At 33.8% G+C, this 11,813-nt stretch overlaps 1 long non-coding RNA gene across 2 annotated transcripts in view; it reads left to right on the top strand.

The window, feature by feature from the left end:
• The first annotated feature begins 488 nt into the window (after positions 1–488).
• LOC149057155 (uncharacterized) overlaps positions 489–11,813 on the top strand; it is a 49,535-nt gene continuing 38,210 nt past the window's right edge. For both annotated transcript variants that reach the window (XR_016191010.1, XR_016191011.1), the window contains exon 1: positions 489–842. This is a non-coding gene — a long non-coding RNA (uncharacterized LOC149057155). The remainder of the gene's footprint in view (positions 843–11,813) is intronic.

Here is an 11,813-nt window from a genome sequence, read left to right as displayed (position 1 = left end):
TAAGAATATTTGAAAAAATTATGTGTAATTTAAGAGTACTGAATCGATTGATACGTTCGACTCACAATCAATTATCAATTTAAATCAATATGTATAACAGATTCTACAAAAAATGGAACGATCGGATTGCTGGCGATTTAAAAATTATTTTTGTTGGACCCTAACAGCAATGAAAATACTGACAATTTGTGACATTTTGGTTTATGCGAGGAGAGTACATATTATAGTTTGCAAAGTGACCATTTCCCGTCGCATCTACCGCAGTTGCGCGCAGGTAAAATAATTAATATAACAGTGCGGACAACCATCATTCGCTTCACGATATTTTAAACAGTAATTTTGATACGCGCGGGTTATGTTTGCAGTGGTTTCCGCCACGTTTTTAGAATGCTACTGCAATATTATACAATGGCGACATCATTGTAGTTACTATAATATAATACGTCGTAAGCGACGGACGCGTGAATTTTCGCGTGATATAATAATTGTTCGCGGACGAATAATGTTGTTTGTATAATACAATGTCGTTTGTATATTATAATATTATGATAATAATGTTGTGTGGTACGTGAAGTGTCGGTGACGACAACGGGAGAAAAGACGTATGCGCACAAACAATATACCTAAGCGCATGCGTCGTCGTGATGGACAGTTTAACGACGTGTTATAGTGCTACACGTGTGCTCTTCTATTTTTTTTTTTTAAATAATATAAAAAATAAATTATATTTTAATGTAATACCGTATTCCCTTCGCTCCCCACGCCGACGAAATAATAACATAATACAAGAGCAATGCGCGACCCGAGAAAAACAAGATCACTCACGGTCAACGGTGCAGCAGGTCTGAAATTAGAATCATTATTATTATTATTATCATATATTATATTACGCGGGTTTTAAATGTATAGTAATAAACACGCACGAGAATATATATATGTATTAATAAATATCTCGACTGTTCGTTAAATTACCAAAAAATAACAATAAACAATCCGAGCGCGCGTTTGCCTCGGTGTTAAAAAAAAAAAAAAAAAAAAAAAAAAATGTAAAATAAAATTTGAATTTGCGTCCCGCTGCGTACGCTCTCCTATAAGGCTTACAAATCACGCCGGCGCGTTCACCTACTATTATATACACACGATAATGAAGTTACCACGTTTTTATTTGGCTCATATGTTATACTCACGCGCTTGTGCGTGTGTGTGTACGTGTGTATCGGGAACGTATTATAATAATGCTCGAGATGTCACGACCGGGCGATATTAATGGGAATATATACTCTACTGTTAGAAACCCTCTTGGAAAATATTTGTCAGTACCGCGGGGGTGGGTGAAGGGTGTAGGAGAAAGGAGTAGGAGGGAGGGCGTCAGGAAAATAATAAGAAATAAGAACGGAGAAAAAAACTGGACCCATTAGAACTCACGAAAATATATACACTACCTATATCGTTGTAACACACACGCAATTGTATAATTTTTTCCACTCTTTCTTGTCTTCTCGATGCACACTTACAGACAGACACACACACACACGTTATCGTTTATACATAATAAAGAGTTGGCATTGATTCTTTATTTTTTTTTTATTTTAAATAATATATATATAATATATATACATGTAAACCAGTTTGCGCGCGACACGTGGTCCGTTTTCCCTTCGTTAGTGCGTACATTTTCGTGCGAGACTGTGAAAAAAAAATAAATACCGTTTTTCGACGTAATACACATAACATTATTATCCTACATAAAATACATACAAGCAACAATAATATTATAACGTCAATTGGCGTTGAATACGGGTACATATAGTCATATAGATACCTACATATTGTATTCAGCATCGCGCCATATCTACCCGATTATTACGTCATATAGTCTGCAGTGCTCGAATTATGTTTGTGTGGGGTGGAGGGGTGGTGGTGCGCAGGGGGACGGAGGTTCCCGTCTATTTTTTTCTATTAGGTAGTAAATAACAATATTAATCAGTCTTATAACCTATAACCATTACCGAGTCGTCCATTGCCATATTCAAACGGGCGCAATTCCTTTCGCCCAAAAACGATCTTCCTCTTTTCGACCAAATACCATTAAATAGTTTCCTCTTTTTGCCTAAAAATAATCGCATTGTTTTTGCCCATCTTTCATGATCAAAATTTTGGAAAGCACTGTCACACAGCTAACTCGTCACAATTAATCAGGATGACTGATACATACTTTAACAAAAGTTTTTATTGTATTTCTCCATCAATTGGTACGTGGTTGGCTGTTATACAAGAAGTCCAAATTGATGTATATATTAAATTAAATAGTATATATTTACAACATTTTCCTAAAGATAGGAAAGTTAAAAAACGACAACTACAAAACGAAGACAAAACGAAGTTTTTAAATCTATATCGTTCAACTATACAAAACATTTAAATTAAATTAAATATTTTGTATAAAACATTCTTTTAACAACGTCATAAAAATTAATGACAAATACATCTTATATTATATAATAATAATTTAATGTCCACAAACACAAAATATATTTTTGGAGAGTAACAGAAGCCGCATCCTCAAACACAATGTCTTTGGTGAAAAATCCAAACTATTTCCGGAATTGTAGAAAAATATAAAGCAGACTCAGAATTTTGATTGCAAGTCCGTTACTTGTCTGCCTCGGCCTTTTTTCCAGAATATGACGTAATTGACGCATTTGAGACATTATGTGAAAGTACGTAGGTAGGATGAAGACGTGTTAGAACTACTTATTTCCTACTTTGAGGATACATCGATCGGTCGTCCAAATAGACGTAGAAGAAGGAACCTCAGATTTCCTATTTCACTGTGGAACTGCTTTACGCTTACTATATCTGGTTTACCTAGAACAAATAATTATGTTGAAGGGTGGCATAGGGACTTCAATAATTTATTGAGTTCATGTTATCCAACAATATGGAAATTTATTGAAGCAATTCAAAAGGAACAGAGTTTAAACAACATGAAAATAAATCAATACATAATAGCGGGTACGATCGAACCATCCAGGAAACGAAAAAGGGATACACTTAAAGAATTAGTCAACGAATACGAATATAGGGACAGACTGGAATACCTAAGAGGTGTTGCCTATAATTTATCATACCAAATTTAAATTTAATTGTGTATAGCTAGTATATTGTTTTTAATTTAATTTTTCAATTTTTTTTTTCCTATTGTGATCATACCATTTTATTTTATACAGTATTTTGATTTTTATGATATTTTAATGTTTATTATTACTGATTATATTATTATAAAGGTATACTCACTAACGAAAATAATTTCTTACTTTTCGCTATTAATGTTTTCGCTGTTAAAACATTTCGCGATTTTCACGATTTTAACTGGCACCTAAAAATATCACCTCATATTATAATATCTACGTGTTGATTGATATATTTTTAGCCCCACCCCCCACACATATAACATAATTTGAATAATATTTATGCCCGCGAGTATATACTATACGCTGGTCTATACTACCAATAATATTATATAATAAATGCATACGTAAAAAGTGTATTTTTTCTTCGACGCTCTCGTGAATGACTTCGTGAAAATTCACCATCATATCTGCAGAGCGCATCGGCGTACACGTTGCTGCAGTTATTATACCATAATAATATAAATACGATGTAACCTACGTTGCACTGTTTGCTGCTGTTGCACTGCAGAAATTCAGCTAATAATAAGTAGTGCTCATACTATTATACAGCAGTCGTGCACCCATCCTGTCGACCATCGTGTTCAGTAATAACGACGGCGGCGCCGCCGACATTGCGAAATGAATGATGATTTGTTGTAATATTCGCCATGTCAAGTCAAACAATATAATAACAATAATAATTAGGCGTGATTATTATTATTATTATTATTATATTAAACTCGATAATAAGACGAGCGTACCTACATTGTGTACAATATACAACATAATATATACACATACGATTTCCCAATGATATATAATAATAATAATAATAATATAGAAGGACATACGCGCGCGGGTTCTATCACATTTTTAAATCACGCGAGATGGTCAAAAATAGTCAATAATATATAATAATATGACGTACCTATTTCATATGTGTATATATATATATATATAATATATTATATTTATTGTATTTGTACACGCGCGCGTATTATGCAAATCATAATGGGTAAACACCGAGATCGTAACGACGACGGCTGAAATATTCATTTTTTTTCTAATATACATTATACGGACTTACGAAATAACTCCACACATGCGTATAGGTTTACACACGTGTGCTCATGTTTGTGTATGTGTACATGAACTATGTGGTATTCGCTTTTTTTTATCTATTAAAAAACGTCGTTCACAGAACTATTACTAATACTATAGGTACATGTATATACATAATATTAATAATGGGTACCTAGCTATGTACATACGGTTGCTGCTGCAGAAGATGCTTTTTTTTTTAAGAAGCGACTATTGCGTCGACCTGCAGCGTTCATATTGTGATAATTTGTTTTGCATGTATACCTACCTAGAATATTTTGTTAATCTATTATTATTATTATTATTATTATAACTAAAATTCGATCGAGACGCGCGTAAGCTAGGTATATATAATATCATATTATTATAACATAGCCGTATACATAATCATAATTCATAATATATACGTTTAAAAACGATTCAGATGATGCAAATCATTATTATTATTATTACCATTTACCACGCGTGTTTTATACGAGAAAATCAAAACGTTTTTATTTAATAAAACGTGATCAAGACGTTGAATAACGCTGTAATGAAGTTAAATGTCACAACATTGAAAGTTTTAGCAACAGGTACTGTATTATAATATATATATATACACATATAGCGGTCCGAGTTTTGGTTACCAGGTGTTGTGTTTTGCATGGGTATACCAATGTATACCATTAAGTTATCATTTACTATTTAAACACAATATTTGTGTGAACGCGTCGTCGCATTTACATATATATAACGTTTTGTATTTAATTCTACCTCACGAGAGAAACACTGCGTGTACGATGCGGTAATAATAATAATAACAGTAATCGGAAATAACCTGTCAAGAATGAAATTATTAAAAAATTATTTACGGTTAAATTTAAGTAGAGGATTTGAATAAAAAAAATCGTACGTAGCGGATAAAACGATTATTATTTTTACTATTTTTAATTCGGCGTTTCGGTTGTCCAGAGACAAGAACCACTCAAACACTATAACGCCGAGTAGGTATTGTACCGATACTGCAATACATGATACATCACTATTAAACTGTATGTTCGTGTAAAGTATATACAGTTGTGTGCATACTATTAATTGTAAAATTTTCGTGACCGATTATCGTGGTTTTTTTAATAATTGTTTTGTTTTTTGAATATTTTTCCACCTCAGCATTCATCGGTGAGTATAGGTATATCTACTAAACGAGTGGCTGTACGTAATAACAATCACTTTGTTCGATTTTTGTTTTTCAACGTGATTGTCAAACCACGATATTATTATTAGTATAATGTCTTACATTATATGTTTATATCTCATTCAACAGTTCGGCCGCATATTTAAATCGGTAATTTTCATGTTGTACAAAGTGATCTAATTATAAGATCAAGACGCTATACATATTCTGCATATAGTGTTGTCTCCGTCTTTGTCAATACAATTTAGGTACAAGCTCATAACTTGCATAAACTCTATCATCAAATAGTCGACACATGGACACATGCTCGAAGTAGGGCCAAGAAGTTATCCAAACCTTTCGAAAACGTACCGAAAATGTTCAAATCTAGACTCGTAGTTGGACATTGTTGGCCATAGTATACATTGTAGGAATTTGTTGTTCTCGACTATTAAAGTTTGATAATATAGTATACTGCGATATATAATAGGCGAATTCAATCCTGCAAATATATTAAAAATTAAAATAAACGACACGTCGGCCGGGTAGGTCCTGAAGGGGTATTAAACGTAGAAAAATTGTTATAATTCGCTGCCGGAGAGAGAAAACAAACAGTGCGCTGATGATAATATCCTCTTAACGACAACAACATATTACAATAATGCTGCTGCAGCACGCGTATAGTTATCGTCGCAACAACGACGACCGACGATCTCGATGGGATGCAATAAGTGTGATGTATATTGCGGCTTGATGCCCGCGTGCGTTAATACATATAACTGTATACCCACACACGGGCGGACGGGTGAGCGTAAATTACATTTAACAGCGGTAGACCGTCGTTTCGATTATTTTCCGTTGAACGGGTTGGGTATGCGCGAAAACGAAAGACGGCGGGAAAAAATAAAAAATAAATAACACTCGCGGTTTAACGGTGAATTATTGTTGTTGTTTATCGCCGCGCTCGACAGCGGTGGCCCGACGGAAATGTACGATATAATAATAAAAGCAAATTATCACAATGTTATATTATTATTATGTATACCTATACGCGTGGAGGTACACCTCTATACGATGTTGTATTATTGTCGTGCAGGCGGCCTCCATTCATCCGGGGGGATACGAACGCGATAGATTCCCGCGGCGCGCGCCGACTAATCGAAGAACGCGCCGCCGTCGATACAACAACAACAATAATAATAATACGAGTTGTATGTATTATACGTGTATAATAGATATAGATAGATAGTGGTACGTAGGTTGGTATATACCGCGGTAGGTACCCGAACCATACACGCGGTCGCGAAAACAATAATATTGCGTTATATTATTATTATGCGCTCTCTTCGACGGCGGCGTACATCGGCGCATTGCGCTCCCGTGGCGGAGAGGTTTCACTCGGCGTGACGCCGGCGACCGAGTTGTGTTATACTTATTATATTATGTGCACACGCATAATAATAATGATAATAATATCGTAGAAATCGACGACGTTTCGGTATCAACGAGAAATATTATTATAATACAACAATATAATATAATAATATAATAATAAAATAATAATATAATGCTCACACCTCTGCAGCGCCGCGCCGCGCCGATGCCGATTTGTATTACAGCGACAACGACGACGACGATTTGGGTCATAAATTATGTAGTGTATAATTTCTATGCCTAATATTATATTGTTTCGACGGGAATAGTTTCGAAATCGTTCGTCAATCGTCGTCTGAGCTGCAGCGTTATAAGCGACGGCGAAGGTTTAAATTCAAACCTTTCAACATATACTATCATTTTAACACACTAATTTTACTCCACTAGAATGTGATGTGATATTATATATATATATCTAACTACACGATATATATTATAGTCGTATAATACTACAATAATATGTGTGATGCACAAAAAATAAGAAGAGAAAAAGAAAAATGGCGGTGGCGGGTGTGAAAATGCGTGTGGCACATCACTTGACGTCGTAATATTATATTTACACGATGATACGATATAATAATATCATAGTCGCTGTTCTTATGGTTTTCTATTTCTATTAATATTGTTAACGATCATAAAAATCAGGAATCAATAGATCCATGATAAATATAAACTAAATCACAAACATTAATCTACCTATCGATTTAGTTAATTTACAATATCGCACTACGACACTGTAACTAGGTATATATAGAGGCGTATTATTTGGAAAAATTGGGTCTAGAGTCTCACGAGTATACCTCTACTTGGGTTTTTTTTCACTGTGAGAAAATAATATGACTAAAGCCATGATTTTTGACCAAATGTGATCAGGCAAATACATATATATTGATTACCATTATCATTGTATAAATATTGCATAAGATTATTAAATCGTGATATTTTTTGGTAAGGTATAGCTATGTATAGTAGATTGCATGTCGAAATAAAACGGTAGATTCGGTAGATCACGCGTATATTTGACTACTCGCCGGTCATTATCGCTATTTGTACAGGGCGATTTTTTAAGCATGTTCATCCTATTTTTATGACTGAATTTTGTATGTATATTAAAATTCAGATTTTTGGAACTTCTAAACTTGAAGACCATCTTTATTCGATACATTGAAATTTTTTGTACCACTTAAGGACAAAACAAACTTTAGTTTTTCAAATAGGAACCAACCTGTTTATTTTTTTATTAATAAGGAGATTTTTTCGTTGAGAATTTTCATGCATTTAAATCAAAACTCAAGCTAGTAGTTTTTGAGTTATGTGACTTTGTGTTTTAAGGATGATATGATGTCTACAATGGTAATGGGTTAAGTAAATAGGGAGCTTAGAAAATTTGAAAAAGTTAGCACTATTGATTTATCAATATGAATAATTTGTAAAAATAATTCAAGTATAATAAATACTACTTCTAACATTACTTATAGTTTTTATTTTTATAAAACCATTTTTAAAGATTTTTTTCCTTATTATAAACATTTTATTAACTCAGAAACTACTTAATAGAATTTTCATTTAGTTACATCAAAATTTTCAAATAAGTTATCCACTAAATAATTTTTAGTAAAAAAAGGAGGGAAAGGTCTTTTTGAAAAACAGAAGTTGTTAACGCCAGAGGATACTCTTAAAGTAGTACAAAAATATCAGAAATTTAAAAAAAAAATGGTCTTTAAGATTATTGGTACTTAAAAATTCTAAAAATCAGAATTTGAATAAATGTACTATTAAAGGAGAACAATGGGGGTGAGCATGCGTAAAAAAATCACCCTATATATAGTATAATACCATATTAATAATCATTATATATATCATACGGAGTATGTAATCAGATCAAAAGCAGATTAAAAAAAACTACATTGATGATGATGTTGATAATAATAATAATATGTAACTTGTTAATATTTCAGTGCGCTCTCTTTCGCACCGTATGTATAGATACAGGAGGTAACTATGCGTGAAATAATTGTCGTCACGATTGTTAAACTATATTATAATTATTATTATCAACTGAAAATATCCGAAACCCTCCATTATGAGTCGCGTATATTCGAAAAATCCAAATGCTGCAGAAACGCAAGTTCGAAAAACTCCCACGCGTGTCCGCGATTGTTGTGCGCTTGTATATAATAATAATAATAATAATATAATAACATATGATACGGTGTTATCGGACGAGTCCGTCTAAATTAAAACCCTCGTCGCCCCGAAGCGGGGAAATATACGATGCGAAATCGGATAATACCTATAAGCGCGCGTTCGTTTTAATTACGTCGAAATTATTATGTCGTGAACCGGATGGTTATTTTATATTATTATTATTATTATAAACACACATAATAATACTATGTGCACGCGCATAATAATATAATATAGAAACGGAGAATATTGGGATCGAATTGCAATGTCTGCGGACTCGTCTGCCGCGTGTGTCCTACTGTTTTGCTGAACACACGTTTTTCGTGTTCCTCGACCACGCGCGCGGTACATGATATATATTATATTGTATATAATATGTGTGTGTGTGTGAGTTTGTTCAATGTTTCCCAGAAGTCGTTTGATTTTTTTTTACGTTTTATTTATACTTCCCTATAGACGATAACATCTAAATCATATAATTAAAACCGTTCATCGGCAGGGGCAAAAAAAAAATACATAAACTTTTTTACTTACTTTTAGTACATTCATTATTAGTGCGCCGTTTATATATGTGTTGTAAATTCGTATCATTTATTTTTTTTTTACGATCGTGTAGTAGTGAATAAAAAGATGGTTTTCTTCGTTTTTTACGGACAATAGTCACAAACGTCAGAACAAAACAAACGCATAATGTCGTGCATATATTATGCAATATTTTACTACAGTGATAAAAGCGAAAAGAAAATATTGCGTTATAAGCAGGCAACTGAATAATATTGTTTTGCGTGTAATATAATATGATATTTTATACTTAACTGCATGTGGTGTACCTGTAATGTTGACGTAAATGTTTTTTTTAGGTTAAAAAGTCATAATTCTAGTATTTATATAATGACCGCTGATGATTATTCTCCAAAAACTACGAGGTATAAATCAATAGCCTCAAAAAAAAATGTCAACCCTTCACAAACTCAAAATCATATTATTTTATTCATTTTATCATATTTTAATTGATAATATTAGTAAATAAGTACCAACCAATATGATAATCAATTATGAAATATTTAAAGTTAATTATTTTATGTTATAATTCTCACCCACCCCTTATTTTCAGGGTGTAGCGGTCACTACACCTCTAGTGATAGGGTTGGGCGCCACTGAATAACCCTGCAGCAGTGTCGAAAACGTTTTTGTTGAATCGGTTTTCGATCGATGCAGTATAATACCTACTGAACTAGACCCGTTGGGAAATTGCATTAGGTAGGTATATATTATTATTATGACTTTATTGTGGGTAGGATTGCCGTATACCCATCAATGTTTACTGCGCCACAAAACTATGAGCGAAAAAAAGTGTTACTATAAAACGTGCTGTTGCACGAACATTATTTGTACAATTGATATGAAGTGTAATTTATACCTTCATTACGTGATCCTATAAAGTTTAGAGGTATATATAGGTACCAACAATAATAATAGTAATAATGATAATATTCTTAAACCTACATTAGGGGTGTGATGTTATATATAAGGAGGTATACCTATAGCTTTATTATTTTATTGATGTCGTGATGTATATGAAGGTATATCAAATTTAGTCGGCTTTCTGGGTGGTCTGAAAGGAGTATCGATCAAAGGGTTTGGTCTTAGGTGATGGATTGCAATTTAGCATAGGTGAGATTTTCCCGTCTCCAGGCTTCAGGCCTACTATAATATGCAGAGAACAGACTTGAACGATACAATTCGAAAATATTGTCTCGGATCTATTCGTATCGAGCTATAATTATTATAATATATACATAGACCTGAATAGACGATGCATATAAGTTGATATATTTAAGATTTTTCCAATGCTATAGAGACGAGTTCAAAAAGGACATTATCAATTATCATTTTTCATTTTCTAAAAGGACAGCCCGTGTCTGATCGATATAACTATTTAAGATTTAAATCTCGTTCACGTTTTTTTTTTTTTTTTTTTAACATTTCTTCGAGTGTCCACTCATCTCCACCGCCTCGTGCTACGCTTCAGCTATCGTAATAACAACGAATTTCGATTTTACCCACTCACACACGCGCGTCCTGTTTGCTTTCCATTAACGTGCACTGTATATCATGTAGCCTGTATAATAACACGCTGTCGGATTCGTTAAAAACAGTCTCTCCACGTCGCCCTTAAGTTTTCTAAAGACGACCGCATAAATTATTATAACAACTATGAATTAATCGAAACACACACACACACACACACACACACACACACACACACACACACACACACACACACACACACACACACACACACACACACACACACACACACACACACACACACACACACACACACACTGGGGTACTCGTCGCTCACTCATTCCACTATACGCCTCCGTCGTCGTGTATATATATATACATATCAATCTAATTAGCCTAAGTACTCTGGTTTGGTGCCGACGCGCATGCGCACTATACGATAAGTCTAAACTCGTGTATCGTGTACACACACACGCATATGTTCAGATAAGTACCTATATTTGTAGGCGACCGACCTGGCTGTCGTTTATGTTATTATTATTATTATTTGGCGTTGTTATTGTTGGTCCGTCGATCGCGTCGTCGTCCGTCTTGGGCATTTTCGTCTGCACCGTGCCGCCGATATATATAGATAGGTAATATTACTATATACACACCACTCGATCGTGAATGACAATCCTATTAACCTTTCACACCTACAACACTTATCTTCCGAACCGGACCGCCGTCGT

The sequence above is a fragment of the Diuraphis noxia genome, unplaced genomic scaffold (genome assembly GCF_037042655.1).
Source record: "Diuraphis noxia isolate RWA-SAM2 unplaced genomic scaffold, SU_Dnox_SAM2 contig0003, whole genome shotgun sequence".
NCBI classification, from domain to species: domain Eukaryota; kingdom Metazoa; phylum Arthropoda; class Insecta; order Hemiptera; family Aphididae; genus Diuraphis; species Diuraphis noxia.
The sequence above is the reverse complement of the archived record's forward strand: the minus strand, read 5'-3'. Positions and strand labels throughout refer to the sequence as shown.